At 35.1% G+C, this 18914-nt stretch overlaps 1 protein-coding gene across 2 annotated transcripts in view; it reads left to right on the top strand.

The window, feature by feature from the left end:
• LOC143029169 (metabotropic glutamate receptor 1-like) overlaps positions 1–18914 on the top strand; it is a 552309-nt gene that overhangs the window by 473238 nt on the left and 60157 nt on the right. The window lies entirely within an intron of this gene.

Below are 18914 nucleotides of genomic sequence, written 5' to 3'. Positions count from 1 at the left end.
CGAAAATTACTTTACAGAACATAACACTCATGTGATAGATCATGTTTGGAGTTAGGGTACCAAACTCCAGAGGATGTTGGTACATGGGGGAGAGGGTGGTATGATATTATGATCCTGGTACTAAGGTCACAAAAGTTTTGGGATACAGTAGTTTTACTACACATATACACTAGAACTATAAGTCAATGAGTAAAACAAAGTATTCAGAGGTTTTGATCAAGGTGTGGCTGTGTTTTGTCTGAGTATTTTGATAAAACTATTTTTCTTCCTTGCAAGTGATCCAGTCCAACTTTTCCAATACTGCGGACTACTAAAACATAGAAGAGATAATGCTGTAGCAGCTGAATAATGAATATGATATCATGCAGCATATTATAAAGTGCATTTAGTGAGTAGAGTGCATTTTGCATAATACAAGGGACTAGAAACAATATTCTCTTCTTGTAATAGAGGTTCATCCATTCCAAGGATAAATTCAGGGGGCCATGGAAAGGAATTTTGGAAGAGTTGGACTCAACTTCTACAAGGATAAACTGTTGAGGAGAAAAAGTACCAAAATTAAAGTGTGGAAGACAATAGGAATATCAGTAGCTTATCTTGAAGTGAAATCTTATTGCAGCAATACTAAGTATCTACTGCAATAATATGAAAATGTTTTATATGCATTTAAGAGACTGTGGGGGACAATCATTGAAATTTTACTTTAATATTGTTAGTACTTGTTGTTTTACCTACCTGACATTTAGAATGGTCATGCAGGTCTCTGAAAATAGTGGAGTGCCCATTGCAGGGTGTGTTACTGTACTATTGTTTTGACACAGATGTAGTACTATTTCTATATGTATAAAAGGACAATACTGATGCATGGTATGTGGTTCCTCCAATTCTTATCACAGCACAATGGGAAAGTTCAGTAGCATAGTCCATGCACATGTATAGATGTTTTCAAGGGTTTCTTAAAAGTTCACATCCTTGAGAAGGCTAATATATCTCTGTTCAAATTATGAACTTGATTAGTTTCCCATCCTCAGAAAAAGTCCTTGCATGCAAGATCACAAACTGGTTAACCACATATGAATGTATCAATTTGTAAATATATAAAAACATGATTACATGGCATAGTAATAGATGAAGTGTGACTGACCTGATATGTATATAAATGTCTGTTCACAGATATGATTACAATCTGGTATTTTTTCTGCAGAAATATGTGCATTTACTCTTGAATAATCTGATGCATTGACATTAGTAACACTTTAAGAAAGTGATTTTTATTAGAAACTTGAACTTGATGAGTTATATATAAATAAACCCATGCTCAGGGTATAGAAGAATATACGTGTTATGTTTTTGTTGAAAAAGAGCTTGGTGTATTGCCTACACAAGGAGACAAATAGGGTGCTGGTGGTTATGTAAGGTCTTTGTACTTTTGGCACAGAGCCTTACCTTCATGTAAATGTATGTATACTATGTGCAGCTGGGAAAGCATGTTGAAAAGTGAAAATCACAGCAGAGCCTTAAATCCAGAGAGACAATATTTCTTCACATGTTTCATCAGTTTGAATAATAATGAGTAACATTTACCTTAGGTATATGCACACTGGCATGATTCCAGATTCCCTATGTAACTACCCATTGGAAGACAAGGCAGTGGTGAATGTTTGTATCTGTTACTTTCCAAGTATTGAACACTGGTGAGGTTAAAAAGCCAAGTACATTATGTCTCATATGTTTATACCTGCTTATGTATTTCCATTGATATTCCAGCTCTTACTATTTTTTTTTTTTACTTTCTTACTGAATATGCTATGTATGATACTTGCATTCTTTAAATCAAGACAGACTGATTGCCAATGGCATGAGTATTTGTAAGAAATTACAGATAGATTATGGTCTATATACTTACTATGCACATGTAGAAGTATAATCTTCCTGTTTGACCTCTGTAATTCATTGCAGTTCCTGCATCCCTGCAGTCTAGATTTAAGTACTGAAGTCTCTATAATCTAGATTGTAGATCATGCATAACTCTTCACTCAGTTCCTAACATTTTTGACTTTAGTAGGAGTATGATAGTTTTTCTTAACTGGCTGGTATTGTTTGATATCACCCAGAAAAGTCATGTGTAGCCCAAACCATTAGGAGAGAATTAATAAGAAAGAAACTTTGCCAATGGGAGTTGAATAAAATTTGCAAAATAATCTTGACCACAATCAACAGAAAAGTATTAAGAGAGGGGTTCCAGTTTCTTAAGTTTGCACTACACTTGCTGTTAGCCTGACACAGTTGTTCTACTTGTACACAAAGCCTATTATGGTACTGTATGGCAATGAAAGGAATGAATGCAAAGAGGAAGTTGCATGAGGGAGTGATTGTATTTACAGCACTGTAAAGCATAGGTGAGAAGAGAACTGTTGAATAGAGTGTATCAAATCATTCTAAAGTGGTTTGGGTGTATGAAAAGAATAAGTAAAAAAAAGACAAGCAAAAAGAATGTGGAAAACAGTAATGGATGGAGTGAATTTGAGAGAAAGATCAAAAGGGTAAATGGATATGGTAAAGAGGGCATTGACAACAAAAGAAACATCTTTTGAGCAAAGAAAATAGAATACATGATAGGAGTAAATTGAAAGTGCTTGTAAGTGGATCCAGAAGTGACATTGCTTGAAAGAATGTTCTTGTCTGCTACATAATTTTCTTAAGTGGGTGAGAGAGATAGAGAAGGTGGGTTGCCATATAATGAAGTGGTGGGAGATAAACCAACTTCAGTTGTTGGGCCCTGCTGTGGAGGTATTGTGTTTCACCACATTACCTTTGATCCAGCTTTTATCTAAAAAATGCAAGTTTTGTTGATAAGTAAAAGGTAATTAGTTGGTAGACAACTGGAACAAAAAAAAAAGGGAAACTTAGATGACATGAACATATATAAGAGTATTTGGATCTATAACTGTACTAATATGCAATGCCAGAAAGGTAGTTATATGCTGCCACACAGAAGATGAAGTATAGATTATGCACATGCATCCTATTAAATGTGTGTATTTACCTAATTTTATGGGTGGGTGGGTGGGTGTTTGTCTAATTGCAATGTATAGGAAAGTAGTTATGCTCATCAGGTCTTATCTATTTCTTCAACCATTATACCTAACTTTGAATTTACTTATGGTTTCAGCTTGGGTTATATTAAATTCTAAGCTATTCCAAGAGTTGATGCATGTGTATAGAGAGTTGTATTTCTTGATACCCTTTAGAGATTTTTCTATTTGTTCCCATGACCTTTTGACTCTCATCCTAAACCACAGGAACTTCTCTGTCAGTTCTATTTCCTTTTATGACAAATTTCTAGGCCATCTCTAGAGACCAAGTACCAGCCCCTTAGGGCTACACCTCCTCAATACTTCTTCAAATGACACCTGACATCAGCCCTACAGAGATTAAAAATTCATGAGAAGCAAGAACTAGATTAGTACACTTGCACTCAAGACACCAGCTGGCACTTAGACATTCCCAGCACAGAATAGGCCTGGCCATAATATCAAACTGCCCTAGATGCAACCATCACAGATTATGCTGAGCACCTCATCTTACACTGCTCTATACTATATTGAGACCAAATTGACAGAGATATCTTAATTTAAGATGGGAGAGGAACACAGATCATGGAAAATAAATTAAAAAAAAAACTACTTGCTTGAATAACATCAAGAAACTTCTATTTTCTCTACAGATGCTTCAATTTGTGGAGAACCCCAGAAGAGAAAAGTAGTCCAAAAACTAAACATGAATTTAAGAATAAGTTTGATAAAGAGAAAAAATTAGATATGCACAAGTGTACCTCTTTTCCTGTGCATTATGATTATATAAGCACATATACACACATGAACATACTGTGTGTAAGGTCACAGCATTATCCATGGATTTGGCTATAAGCTTTCAGCTCTCATTTTGGAAGGTAATAGCTGTCAATCATGAGTCCAGAATGTGGTCAAAGACATAGTGAATCACACACAGATATATCCACACTGGTCTGCTGGTGCAGTAGTACTGAGTGCACCTGATATCTAAGCAGTCTTGAGTACAGTCCCCACCCAGGGCTGAAATTCATCAGAGCAATGTAAGCTGACACCCTGCTCTAATGGGCAAAGAATTGCATGTTTGTGTATGTGATTCATTATGGCCTTGGATCATATGTTGGACTCACGATCGACAGCTATTACCCTCCCAGAAGAGAGCTAAGAGCTCATATATATGATTGATCTATAGGTAATGTTGTGACCTTACACACACATAAATACACCCACCCAATGAGAGTTGGAGTAACGGCTTGTAGTGCAGTGATGCTGAAATTATTTTAGCCTTGGGCAGCATTCAAACTAAGATCCTGGAGCAGCAGTTGCACAAGCTACCAGAGCGCTGTCAAGGTGTGTGTGTGTATGTGTATATTTACCTACCGGGTAGTTGTATCTTACGGAAAGGGGAGCTACGCTCTTGGTGTCCCATCTCTGTATCTCGCAGTGTCTAAATTGTTCTTAAATTCGTGTATGTATGTATTTACCTAGTTGTATTTTACGGGAAGGGGAGCTATGCTCGTGGTGTCCCGTCTTCGTATCTCATTTTATCTAAACTATTTTTGAATTCATGTATTGTTTTTGCACACAATACTTTCTTATCTAACTTGTTCCAAATGTCTATTACTCTGTGAGGAAAGCTGTTCTTTTTCAGATCTCTTCTATAGCTGTCTTTCTTGATTTTCTTTCCATGTCCTCTTGTATTCCTATCATTCTATTTTATTAGATCCTCTCTATCAATAATTTCTATGCCTTTCATGATTCTGTAAATAGCTATCAAAAATCCTCTCTCTCTTCTTTGCTCTAGTGTCTGTAGCTCAAGTTTTGCTAGTCTCTCTTCATATGATAGTTTTGAGAGTGTTGGTGCCAATTTTGTAATTGCTCTTTGTATTCTTTCAAGTTTTTTTTATACATTTTTTTGTACTTGGTGACCACATCGTTGCTGCATATTCCAATCTTGGTCTTATCAGAGTGATTAGTATTTTCTTCACCATTTCTTCATCCAGGTATGTAAATGCAACTTTGATTGTTCTTATCAAATTATCCTCGGCAATTTACATTTATTATTTCGAACTATGTGTTCTTGTCATTATTTGCACTTCATGTACATTGATTTACTGCCAAATAAAGTCTATCTGTCTATCTATCTATCTATGTAAGTTTCACCAAAAATCTTATTTATTTGTTTCTCAGGTGACATATTATTCATAACAATGACTCCCAGGTCCTTCTCATTTTCTACTTTTTTATACTTTCTTCTCCCAATTTATATGATCCTGTTATTCTGTTTTTGATTTTCCAAATTCCATTATACTACACTTTTTGGTATTGAACTCCATCTCCCACTTCCTACTCCATTCCCAGACTTTATTTAGATCACTCAATAGTGACTCACAATCTTCTTCCTTGTTCACTTTTTTTAATAGTTTTGCATCATCTGCAAAGAAGCTCATATAACTTTCAATTTCTTCATGCATATCATTAATATATATAGCAAACATTATTGGGGCCAAAACTGTTCCTTGTGGAACACCACTCATTACTTCATCCCAATTTGAGTGTTTGTCTCTTATCACTACTCTCATTTTTCTTTCTTGCAAAAAGTCTTTCATCCATTTAAGCAGTTTACCCTGTATTCCTCCTTCGGTTTCTAATTTCTTGCAACTTATGTGGTACTTTGTCAAAAGCTTTCTTTAGGTCTAGAAATGCACAATCAGCCCATCCATCTCTTTCTTGTATTATATCTATTAGCTTTGAATAGAAACATATTAAATTGGTGACGCATGATCGTCCTTGTCTGAATCCAAATTGCCTTGGATTTAGCATGTTTTTTTTTTTTTTCTAAATATTTTACCCATCTACTTTTGATCATTCTTTCACAAATTTTTGCTATTGTACTTGTTAGAGAGACTGGTCTATAGTTGGTAGGGTCTTCTTTATTTCCCCCTTTATATATAGGTACTATATTTGCTCTTTTCCAATCCTCTGGAACTTTTCCTTCTTTCAAGGAACTGTTTATTATGCTATGTATTTTGTCTGCCAGTTCATTCCTGCATTCTTTTAAAATCCAGTTTGCTATTTCATCTGGTCCATGCGATTTTCTGACATCAAGATTACTCAAGTGTTTCATTATTTCATTCTATTTCTTTCATAGGGGGGACTTTCTCTTTCCATTCGATCTCTTCAGGTTGTATGTTCTCCCTTGTAAACACTGATTTAAAATGCTTGTTCATTATTTCCGCCATTTCTATTTCCTCTGTATATTCAACTCCTTGTCTTAATTTCTCCAAATCTTGTTTGTTTTTCAGTTTGTTGTTTACAAATCTGTAAAATAATTTTGGTTGATCTTTACATTTTTCTATGACATCTTTTTCATATTTTCTCTTTTCCTCTCTGCACACTTCTACATATTCATTTCTATAACCAGTATATATTTTCCATTTTTCAGGCCTTTTGTTTTTCTTCCATTTGGTCAAAGCTTTTATCTATTTTGTCTTTTAACTCTCTACAACTTTTGCTGTACCAGCATTTTATATATTCTTTTTCTTGTTTTTGTCTTGGGACATACTTTTCCACTCCTTTTTTTGTAATTTTTTGTCAAAATATTCCATTTCTCTTCCACTGTTGTTTCTTCTTTATATATTTCTTCCCAGTTTTCTTTTTGAAAGAATTCTCTTATTTTATCAAAGTTTGTTTTTTCATACATCATTCTTCCTTTTCTATATTGTTAATTTCTTTTCATGTATTTTTCCTCATTTAGTTCCAATTCAATCAATATGTGGTCACTTTTACTTATTGGTGTTTTATATTCAATCTTTTCCACTATTCTAGGTTCAGATGTGATTATTAGGTCTAGTCTCGATGGTTCTTCTTCATTTCTATACCTAGTGTTCTCCTGTATCCACTGCGTCATTGTATGGTCAATAATCATCTCGAGTAGAACATTTCCCCATGAGCCATCTCCACCCTTTACTGTCATCTCTTCCCAGCAGATTTCTTTGCAATTAAAGTCGCCCATCATAATTATTCTTCCTCCATCTTCCATTATCTTATTTAATGTTATCTTTGTGTCCTCTAACATACTTTTATGTTCACTCTCTTCCCACGAGGCTGTTTTTGGAGGCACATAATTTATCACGAACTTTCTGCTCTTCTTATCTCTGTCTTCCACTTCGATCATACCCATCTCTACTGTATTCTTTCCATATGTGACACACCTCACGTTTATATCCTTCTTAGTCAGGAACATAACTCCACCCCCTTGTTTTGTCTCTCTGTTTCTAATCCAATAATTATATGAATCATTGCCTACACTGTTGGGTGGTAGTGGACCTTTTAATTTTGTTTCAACAATTCCCATTATGTCCGGTTCTTTTTCCTTCAGATAATCATTCAGCTCATTCAGTCCTGTTATTAATCCATCTATATTTGTGTAAGACACTTTTAGTTTTCTGCCACTTCCATTGTATTCTCTGTTTCCCTTTTGTTTTTCTCTAGTATGTCGTATTTCCTTATTTTCATATTCACTACTCTCCAATAGAATTTCTCTTTTTCTGACTCTGTTCTGTTCTCGTTTTTTTTCCTTAGTTTCACGTCTTTTTTTTTCTCTCTCCTCTCCTCTTTATTTATTTCTCTTTTTATCCATACCTTTTTATATTGTTCACTTGTTGCTAGTTTCACTGTTTTTGCTAAGATATTCTCTGCCGTCGTTTGTGACCTGAATTTAATCTTAATTGGTCTGGACTTATCTGTACTATACTTTCTGAGTCTATACATCTCTTCAATTTGTTTCATGATTTCAGGTTCATCTTCCTGAACTAATTCTAGTAAACTGCTTACTTTTTCTTTTCTCATTCATTCTTGTGGTTCTATTTGGGTTATATTTCTCTTCCATTCCTAATATATCTATACATTTATTTTTATCTGCTAAGTCCCTTAGTATATTCTTCTGTCTCATCACTTTAATAACTGAGTCTTCAGTTTGTTCTTTCATTTGCTGTATAATTATGTCAGTAAATGCAATTCAACTGTTTTCATGGATCTTTTTCCAAGTGCTTCCTTTGCTATGGCCTCTTTATTGTCTTTATTATTCCTCTTTAATTCCTCATTCTCTTCTTTTACTTCTTTTAACTGCATTTTTTAAATCTTTTATTTCTTTAGTTAAGTTTTTGTTCACCTTCTCAAGTTCTTCCAGTTTTTCAACTCTTTGCGCAATCTTTGCTACGTTACCGAACCTCTTCTCCCAATGTTCGGTCATTCAAGTTTTTCCTCTAGTCTTGCCAATCGGGGGAGGTTGGTATCCTACCCCCCTCCTCATTAAATCCCCAGAAATTATTTTCTTCACCTTCCATTGTGCTGCTCTTATCTATATTTCTAATCTTAATGCCTTTACTGATATTTTCGATTTCCCCAGTGTCGTCAGCTGATCTTTTGTTTATATTTTTTCTGCTGTCAGGGGGAGCCCGTTCGTCTCCCGCCTCATTTTCTTCCATTTCCCTCAGTAATCCCTCCCCTTCTCCCCTTAGATTACTTTTTTACTACACCACGAGATTTCCCCTTCCCTACAAATACAATAAGGTACTTCCTTGTAGTTGAGATCCACGAAAAATGCGTTTTTCCGGAGTTCCAATCCACGCCATGAATCCGACGAAAGTGTGTGTTTGTGTGTGTGTGTGTGTATTTACCTAGCTGTATTTTACGGGAAGGGGAGCTATGCTCGTGTTGTCCCGCCATTGTATCTCTCAGTGTCTAGTTTGCTTTTAAACTCGTGAATGGTTTTTGCGCTTACTATTTCATTATCCAGTTTGTTCCAAGTGTCTAAAACTCTATGTGGAAAACTGTTTTTCTTCATTTCTCTTCTATAGCTATGTTTTCTTAATTTCCTTCCATGTCCTCTTGTGTTTCTCTTGTCCCAGTTTAGTAATTCTTCTCTATCAAGTATCTCTGTGCCTTTCATGATTCTGTAGATGTTCAGTAGGTCTCCTCTCTCTCTTCTTTGCTCCAGTGTCGGTAGCTCCAGTTTAGCCAATCTCTCCTCGTATGATAGGTTTGCAAGTGCAGGTGCCATTTTTGTAGCTGCTCTTTGGATTCTTTCTATTTTCTTTGTGTTCTTTTTGGTACTGGGGGACCACAATGTTGCCGCATACTCTAGTCTAGGCCTTATCAATGTAACCAATATTTTCTTTATCATGTCTTCGTCCAGGTAAGCAAAAGCCACTTTTATTGATCTTAGCAAGTTGTAAGTCTCCCCGACAATTTTGTTAATCTGTTGTATCATAGGACAAGTCGTTTGTGATAATAACTCCCAAGTCTTTTTCGGATCCTACTTTCTTTACTTCCTTGGTTCCAATTGTATATTTTCTTGATATTCTGTTTTTGCTTTTTCCAAACTCCATCATGCTACACTTCTTAGTATTAAATTCCACTTCCCATTTCTGACTCCAGTTCCATACCCTATTCAGATCTTCATGCAGTGCTTCACAGTCCTTATCAGTTTCTACTTTCCTTAACAGTTTGGCGTCATCAGCAAAGAAGCTCATGTAACAGTTCACGCCCTCGTCCATATCATTCATATAGATAGCAAACATTATTGGAGCCAGTACAGATCCTTGCGGTACTCCACTGATCACCTCTTTCAAATCTGAATATTTTCCTCTGAGTAATACTCTCATCTTTCTTCCAGTCAGGAAGTTCTCCATCCATTTTAGTTGGTTCCCTCGTATTCCTCCTATGTGTTCCAGTTTTTTTTAGTAGTTTTCTGTGTGGTACTTTGTCAAATGCTTTTTGCAAGTCTAGGAATGCACAATCAGCCCATCCGTTTCTTTCTTGCACTATGTCTATTAGTCTTGAGTAGAAGCATATCAAGGTCGTGTATTTACCTAGTTGTATTTTACGGGAAGGGGAGCTATGCTCGTGGGGTCCCGTCTTCATATCTCATTTTATCTAAACTATTTTTAAATTCATGTATTGTTTTTGCACACACCACTTTCTCATCTAACTTGTTCCAACTGTCTATTGCTCTGTGAGGAAAGCTGTTCTTTTTCAAATCTCTTCTATAGTTGTCTTTTTTTATTTTCTTTCCGTGTCCTCTTGTATTTCTGTCATCCCATTTTATCAGATTCTCTCTATCAGTAATTTCTATGCCTTTCATGATTCTGTAAATAGCTATCAAATCTCCTCTCTCTCTTCTTTTCTCTAGTGTCTGTAGTTTAAGTTTTTGTAGTCTCTCTTCATATGATAGTTTTGAGAGTGTTGGTGCCAGTTTAGTAATTGCTCTTTGTATTCTTTCAAGTTTTTTTATACATTTTTTTGTACTTGGTGACCATATCGTTGCTGCATATTCCAATCTTGGTCTTATCAGGGTGACTAGGATTTTCCTCACCATTTCTTCATCCAGGTATGTAAATGCCACTTTGATTGTTCTTATTAAATTATAAGTTTCTCCAAAAATCTTATTTATATGTTTCTCAGGTGACATATTATTCATAACAATGACTCCCAGGTCCCTCTCATTTTCTACTCTTTTTATTCCTTCTTCTCCCAAATTATATGATCCTGTTATTCTGTTTTTGCTTTTTCCAAATTCCATTATACTACACTTTTTTGTATTGAACTCCATCTCCCACTTCCTACTCCATTCTTGTACTTTATTTAGATCTCTCTGTAGTGATTCACAATCTTCTTCAGTTTTCACTCTTTTCAGTAATTTTGCATCATCTGCAAAGAAGCTCATATAGCTTTCAATTCCTTCATCCATATCATTAATATATATAGCAAACATTATTGGGGCCAGAACTGTTCCCTGCGGGACACCGCTTATTACTTCATTCCATTTTGAGTGCTGATCTCTTATCACTACTCTCATTTTTCTTTCTTGCAAAAAGTCTTCCATCCAATTTAGCAATTTACCTTGTATTCCTCCTTCATATTCTAATTTCTTAAGCAACTTCTTATGTGGTACTTTGTCAAAAGCTTTTTTTAGGTCTAGAAATGCACAATCAGCCCATCCATCTCTTTCTTGTATTATATCTATTAGCCTTGAATAGAAACATATTAAATTGGTGACGCATGATCGTCCTTGTCTGAATCCAAATTGCCTTGGATTTAGTACGTTGTTTTTTTCCAAGTATTTTACCCATCTACTTTTGATAATTCTTTCACATATTTTTGCTATTGTACTTGTTAGAGAGACTGGTCTATAGTTGGTAGGTTCTTCTTTATTTCCTCCTTTATATATAGGTACTATATTTGCTTTTTTCCAATCTTCTGGAACTTTTCCTTCTTTTAAGGAACTGCTTATTATGCTATGTATTTTGTCTGCCAGTTCATTCCTACATTCTTTCAGAATCCAGTTTGCTATTTCATCTGGCCCATGCGATTTTCTGACATCAAAATTACCCAAGTGTGTCAATATTTCATTCTTCGTTACTTCTATTTCTTCCATAGGGGGGACTTTTTCCTTCCACTCAATCTCTTCAGGTTGTATATTTTCCCTTGTAAACACTGATTTAAAATGTTTGTTCATAATTTCTGCCATTTCCATTTCCTCAGTGTATTCAACTCCCCCTTGTCTTAATTTCTCCAAGTCTTGTTTGTTTTTCAGTTTATTGTTTACAAATCTGTAGAATAGTTTTGGTTGATCTTTACACTTTTCTATAACATCTTTTTCATATTTTCTTTTTTCCTCTCTGCACTTTTGTACATATTCATTTCTATAGCCAGTATATATTTTCCATTTTTCAGGTCTTCTGTCTTTTTTCCATCCGGTCCAGGCTTTGTCTCTTTTGTCTTTTAACTCCCTACAACTTTTGTTGTACCAGCATTTTACATATTCTTTTTCTTGTTTTTGTCTTGGGACATACTTTTCCACTCCTTCTTTGTAAATTTTTGTCAAAATATTCCATTTCTCTTCCACTGATGTTTCTTCTTTGTATATTTCTTCCCAGTTTTCTTGTTGGAAGAATTCTCTTATTTTATCAAAGTTTGTTTTTTCATACATCATTCTTCCTTTTCTATATTGTTCATTTCTTTTCATATATTTTTCTTCATTAAGTTCCAGTTCAATCAATATGTGGTCACTTTTACCTATTGGTGTTTTATATTCAATCTTGTCCACTATTCTAGGTTCAGATGTAATTATTAAGTCTAGCCTCGATGGTTCTTCTTCATTTCTATACCTAGTGTTCTCTTGTATCCATTGTGTCATTGAATGGTCAGTAATCATCTCAAGTAGAGCATTTCCCCATGAGTCATCACCACTCTTTACTGTCATTTCTTCCCAGCAGATTTCTTTGCAATTAAAGTCGCCCATCATAACTATTCTTCCTCCGTCTTCCATTATTTTAGTTAATGCTATCTTTGTGTCCTCTAACATACTTTTATGTTCATTCTCCTCCCATGAGGCTGTTTTCGGAGGCACATAGTTGATCACAAATTTTCTGCTCTTCTTATCTCGGTCTTCCACTTCTATCATAATCATCTCTACTGTATTCTTTCCATATATGACACCTTTCACGTTTATATCCTTCTTTGTCAGGAACATAACTCCACCCCCTTGTTTTTTCTCTCTGTTTCTAATCCAATAATTGTATGTATCATGTCCTACACTGTTGGGTGGTAGTGGGCCTTTTAATTTTGTTTCTACAATTCCCATTATGTCCGGTTCTTTTTCTTTCAAATAATCATTCAGTTCATTCAATCCTGTTATCAATCCATCTATATTTGTGTAAGACACTCTTAGTTTTCTGCCACTTCCATTGTGTTCTCTGTTTCCCTTATGTTTTTCTTTAGTATGTCGAACTGCTTTATTTTCATGTTCACTACTCTCCAATAGAATCTCTCTTTCTCTGACTCCGTTCTTTCCTCGTTTTTTGCCTTAGCTTCAATTCTTTTCTGCTTTTCTGCCTCTCTTTCCTCCTTATTCATTTCTCTTTTTATCCATACCTTTTTATATTGATCATTTGTTGCTAGTTTCCCTGTCTTGGATAGAATTTTCTCTGCCGTTGTTTGTGACCTGAATTTAATCTTAATTGGTCTGGTCTTATCTGTACTATATTTTCCGAGTCTGAATTTTTCCTCAATTTCCTTTATAATTTCTGGTTCATCTTCCTGGACTAATTTTAATAAACTGCTTACCCTTTCATTTTCCTCCTTGATTCTTGCGGTTCTATCTGGGTTATGTTTCTCTTCCATTCCTAATATAATTATACATTTCTTTTTGTCAGCTAATTCTCTTACTATATTCTCCTTCTGTCTCATCACTTTAATAACTGAGTCTTCATTATGTTCTTTCAATTGCTGTTTGACTATGTCAGTGAATGAAACCTTATTCCCTTCTTGAGTTATTCTCCAATTTTTAGCTTCTGTAGCTATTTTCTCACTGTTTTCATTACTATTCTTCTTCAATTTCTCATTCTCCTCCTTTACATTTCCTAACTGTCTTTTTAGGTCCTCTACTTCTTCAGTTAAGTTTCTGTTAGCCTTCTCTAGTTGTTCCAATCTTTCAATTCTTTGTAGAATGGAGCCTACATTACCTAACTTACGTTCCAAGTCCTCGATCACCTTATCAACTCTCTCCTCTAGTCTTATCAGTCGGGGGGGGGTTGTGTCCCCCCCACCCTCTTTAAATCCCTGGAACATATTCTCGTCACTTTCTACTGTATTTCTCCTCTCTATACTTCTAATCTTTACATTTTTATTTGCCATTTCGTCATCCGGTGGTCGTTTCATGTTGATCTTCCGCCCGTCTGCCTGGGCCAAGTCCTCCACATCCTCATTATCTTCCATTTCCCTCAGTAATCCCTCCCCCTCTCCTCTTTCCTTACTTTCCCACTACCTCACGAGCAATTCCCCCCCCCTGCAAATACAAAAAGGCACTTCTCTTTGCGTTGGTATCCTCAATCTGCACTTTTCTTCAGAGCGTTCGTCAAGCCGTCCGTTCGTTGAAAGTGTGTGTGTGTGTGTGTGTGTGTGTGTGTGTGTGTGTGTGTGTGTGTGTGTGACTCACCATAGTCTTTGGATAACGTGCTGGACTCGTGATTGACAGTTATTTCCTACCCAGAAGAGAGCTCAGAGCTTATATATGACCAATCTATGGGTAATGCTGTGAACTTACATGCACACACACCCCCAACTCCACGCCCACAAGAGTTGGAGCATCAACGCGCAGCGCAGAGATACTGAAATTATTTCAGCTCTGGGCGGGATTCGAACCCGGACCTCCGTAGTGGTAGCCGGGAGCTCTACCAACTGCGCCACGAGTTGTGTGTGTGTGTGTGTGTAATATTTTCTTAATCTTAATAATTTCCTCATCCAGGTATTTAAAGGCCACCTTTATTTATCTCAACAAATTGTATTTTTCTCCGACTACTTTATTTATATGTTTATCTGGCGACATGTCTTTGGTGATGATTACTCCTAGGTTCCTTTCACAAGTCACTTTCTTTACTTCTCTTCCGTCAACTTTATACTGTCCTGATATTCTGTTCTTGCTTTTCCCAAATTCGATTATACTGCATTTCTTGATGTTGAATTCTACTTCCCATTTCTTGCTCCACTCTGAGACTTTGTTCAGATCATTCTGTAATGAGTCAGAGTCTATTTCGGATTTTATTCTCTTTGGTAACTTTGCATCATCCGCAAAGAAGTTCATGTAACATTCAATATTTTCGTCCATGCCATTTACATATATAGCAAACATTATCGGAGCTAGTACTGACCCCTGTGGGACGCCACTACACATTTCTTCCTATTTTGAATATTTGTCTCTGAGCACTACTCTCCTTTTTCTTCCATGTAGGAAGTCCTCCATCCAATTTTATAGTTTTCCATGCATGGGTAACGGCTTGTAGTGCAGTGATGCTGAAATTATTTTAGCCTTGGGCAGCATTCAAAGTAAGATCCTGGAGTAGCAGCTGCAAACGCTACCACAGCGCTGTCAAGGTGTGTGTGTATATGTGTATATTTACCTAGTTGTATCCTATTGTTTCCAGTTTATATAGCAATTTTCTGTGTGGTACCTTATCAAGTGCCTATTGTAAGTCCAGGAAGGCACAGTCTGCCCAGCCACCCCTTTCTTGCAATATATCTATCAATCTTGAATAGAAACAAATCAAATTAGTGGTACATGATCTTCCCTGTCTGAATCCAAATTGCCTCGGGTTCAGTATATTATTCTCCTCCAGACATTTTGTCCATCTATCTTTGATGATCCTCTCACAAATCTTAACTATTGTACTCGTTAGGGACACCGGTCTATAATTTGTTGGGTCTTCCTTATTTCCCCCCTTAAATATTGGTACTATGTTGGCATTCTTCCAATCTCCTGGTAGTTTTCTTTCTTTGAGTGAACATTTAACTATTTTGTATATTTTCCCTGTTAGTTTGTCTATAGCTTACATTCCTTTAGTATCCAGTTTGCAACTCCATCCGGGCCATGTGATTTCTTAACGTCAAGCTTTAATATTTGATTTATTTCATTCTGAGCAATATTTAATTCCTTCATTGGAGGAAATCTTACTTTATTTCTTTGATCACAGTTTTCTTTGGCGAATACAGATTTGAAATGTCTATGTCTGTTTATTATATTACCTTGACATAATCTAAGTATTTCCTGTTTATTTTTTAGTTTGCCATTTACATATCTATAAAATAATTTAAGTTGATCTTTACATTTGTCTATTATGTCCTTTTCATAATTTCTTTTTTCTTCCCTACGTATTTTTACATGTTCATTTCTTAGTTTGGTGTATATTTTTTCTTTCTCAGATTTTTTTCTTTTTCTTTTTCTATCTTTTCCAGGCTTTATCTCTTCTGTCTTTTGCCTCACTGCATTTTTTATTGTACCAGGATTTTATGTATACCCTTTCCTGTTTTTGTCTAGGTACATACTTGTCCACTCTTTTGTTATACATTTCCTTCCAAATTGTCCAATTATCTTCTACCTTTGTTTCTTCATTATTATTTTTCCCAAATTGCTTCTTTAAAGAATATTCTAAGTTTCCCATTTTCTTATACATTAATCTTCTTTGTGTGTGTGTGTGTGTGTGTGTGTGTGTGTGTGTGTGTGTGTGTGTGTGTGTGTGTGTGTGTGTGTGTGTGTGTTTCGTTTATTTCGATGTTTCTTCGTTTGATTCAAGTTCTATTAGTATGTGATTTGTTTCTTCATTATTATTATTTTCCCAATTTGCTTCTTTAAATAATTTTCTATTTTTTTCATTTTTTATACATTAGTCTTCCTTTTGTGTTTTTCGTTTATTTCTATATTTGTTTCTTCGTTTAATTCTAGTTCACTTTTTCCAACTGGTGTCTTCAATTCGATTTTATCCACAATTTTGAGTTCTGATGTGAATATCAACTACAGTCTTGAGGGTTCATCGTTATTTCTATATCTGGTGTTTTCCTTGACCCATTGCGTCAATATGTAATCAATGGCCATTTCCAGTAATATGTTTCCCCAGTGATCTTCTCCACCTTTTAGAGCCATTTCTTCCCAACATATTTCTTTCGAGTTAAAATCACCCATAATTACCAGATTTCCTTCTTTCTTTAGTGTTTCATTTAGTGTTTTTCTTGTGTCTTCCAGCATTTTGGAGTGTTCGCTTTCATTCCATGCGCGAGTTTTAGGCGGGACATAAATCACTGCATAATTTCTATTTTTCCTATCTTTATCCTCAACTCTTATATCAACTCCACATTGTTCTCTCCTGTGGTTTTTGTCGTATGTAGGCCTTTCTTGGTTAGCAACATGACTCCTCCACCCTGCTTTGTTTCTCTGTTTCTGACCCAACAATTATATAATCCTTGGCCTATACTATTTAATGGTAATGATCCTTTCAATTTTGTCTCCACAATCCCCATTATATCTGCTTTTTCTTGTTTCTTCTGTATTTACCTAGTTGTATTTTACGGGAAGGGGAACTATGCTCGTAAAGTCCCGTCTTCATATCTCATTTTATCTAAACTGTTTTTAAATTCTTGTATTGTACATCTATTACTCTGTGGGTAATGCTGTTCTTTTTCAGGTCTATTCTATAACTGTCTTTCTTGATTTTCTTTCCGTGTCCTCTTGTATTTCTATCATTCCATTTTATTAGATCCTCTCTATCAATAATTTCTATGCTTTTCATGATTCTATAAACAGTTATCAAGTCTCCCCTCTCTCTTCTTTGCTCTAATGTCTGTAGCTCAAGTTTTGCTAGTCTCTCTTCGTATGATAGTTCTGAGAGTGTTGGTGCCAATTTTGTAATTGCTCTTTGTATTTTTTCAAGTTTTGTTATACATTTTTTTTTTGTACTTGGTGACCACGTCGTCTCTGCATATTCCAATCCTAGTCTTATCAAAGTGACTAGTATTTTCTTCACCATTTCTTCATCCAGGTATGTAAATGCCACTTTGATATATATATGTTTCTCAGGTGACATATTATTCATAATAATGACTAACAGGTCCTTCTCATTTTCTAGTTTTTTTTTCAATTTCTTCTCCCAATTTATATGATCCCAATATTATTTTTTTCTTCCAAATTCCATTATACTACACTTCTTAATATTGAATTCTATCTCCCACTTCCTACTCCATCCCCATACTTTATTGAGATCAGTCTGTAGCGACTCACAATCTGCTTCAGTGTTCATTTTTTCAACAATTTTGCATCATCTGCAAAAAAAGAATATATATATATATATATATATATATATATATATATGTATGTATATATATATTTATATATATAATATATATATATATATATATATATATATATATATATATAAATTTCAATTCCTTCATCCATATCATTACTATATATAGCAAACATTATTGGGGCCAGAACTGTTCCTTGTGGAACACCACCTATCACTTCATCCCAGTTAGAATGTTTGTCTCTTATCACCACTATAATGTTTCTTTCATGCAAGAAGTCTTCCATCCACTTCAGCAGTTTGCCCTGTATTCCTCCTCCAGCTTCTAATTTATTTAGCAACTTCTTAGGTGACACATTATCAAAAGCTTTTTTCAGGTCTAGAAATCTTCAATCAGCCCATCCATCTCTTTCTTGTATTACATCTATTAGCCTTGAATAGAAACACATTAAGTTTGTGACGCATGATTGTCCTTGTCTAAATCCAAATTGCCTTGGAAACAGTACGTTTTTTTTTTTTTTTTTCCCAAATGCCTTACCCATCTAATTTTGATCATTCTTTCACATATTTTAGCTGTCGTACTTTTAAGAGAGATCGGTCTATAGTTAGTAGGGTCTTCCTTATTTCCCCCTTTATATATTGGTACTATATTTGCTCTTTTCCAATATTCTGGAAGTTTTCCTTCTTTCAATGAACTGCTTATTAGACTATGTATGTTGTCTGTTAGTTCATTCCTGCATTCTCTCAAAATCCAGTTTGCCATTTCATCTGGTCCATGCGATTTTCAGACATCGAGATTACTCAGGTGATTCATTATTTCATTCCTTGTTACTTCTATCTCTTTCATAGGGAAGGCTTTCTCCTCCCACTCGATATCTCTAAGTTGTATGTTCTCCCTCGTAAACACCTATTTAAAATGCTAAAATGCTTGTTCATAATTTCTGCCATTTCTATTTCCTCTGTGTATTCAACTCCTCCTCGTCGTAGTTTTTCTAATTCTTGTTTGTTTTTCAGTTTGTTGTTTACAAATCGATAAAATAGTTTTGGTTGATCTTTACATTTTCTATGACATCTTTTTCGTATTTTTTTTTTCTTTTCTTCTCTGCACACTTGTACATATTCATTTCTATAACTAGTATATAGTTTTAATTTTTCAGGTCTTTTGTATTTTTTTCCATTTTATCCAAGCTTTATCTCTTTTGTCTTT

This window comes from Oratosquilla oratoria, chromosome 10 (assembly GCF_046742065.1).
Source record: "Oratosquilla oratoria isolate Oo_2021 chromosome 10, ASM4674206v1, whole genome shotgun sequence".
NCBI lineage: Eukaryota > Metazoa > Arthropoda > Malacostraca > Stomatopoda > Squillidae > Oratosquilla > Oratosquilla oratoria.
Note: the sequence above shows the minus strand (reverse complement) of the source record. Positions and strands in the feature narration are given on the sequence as shown.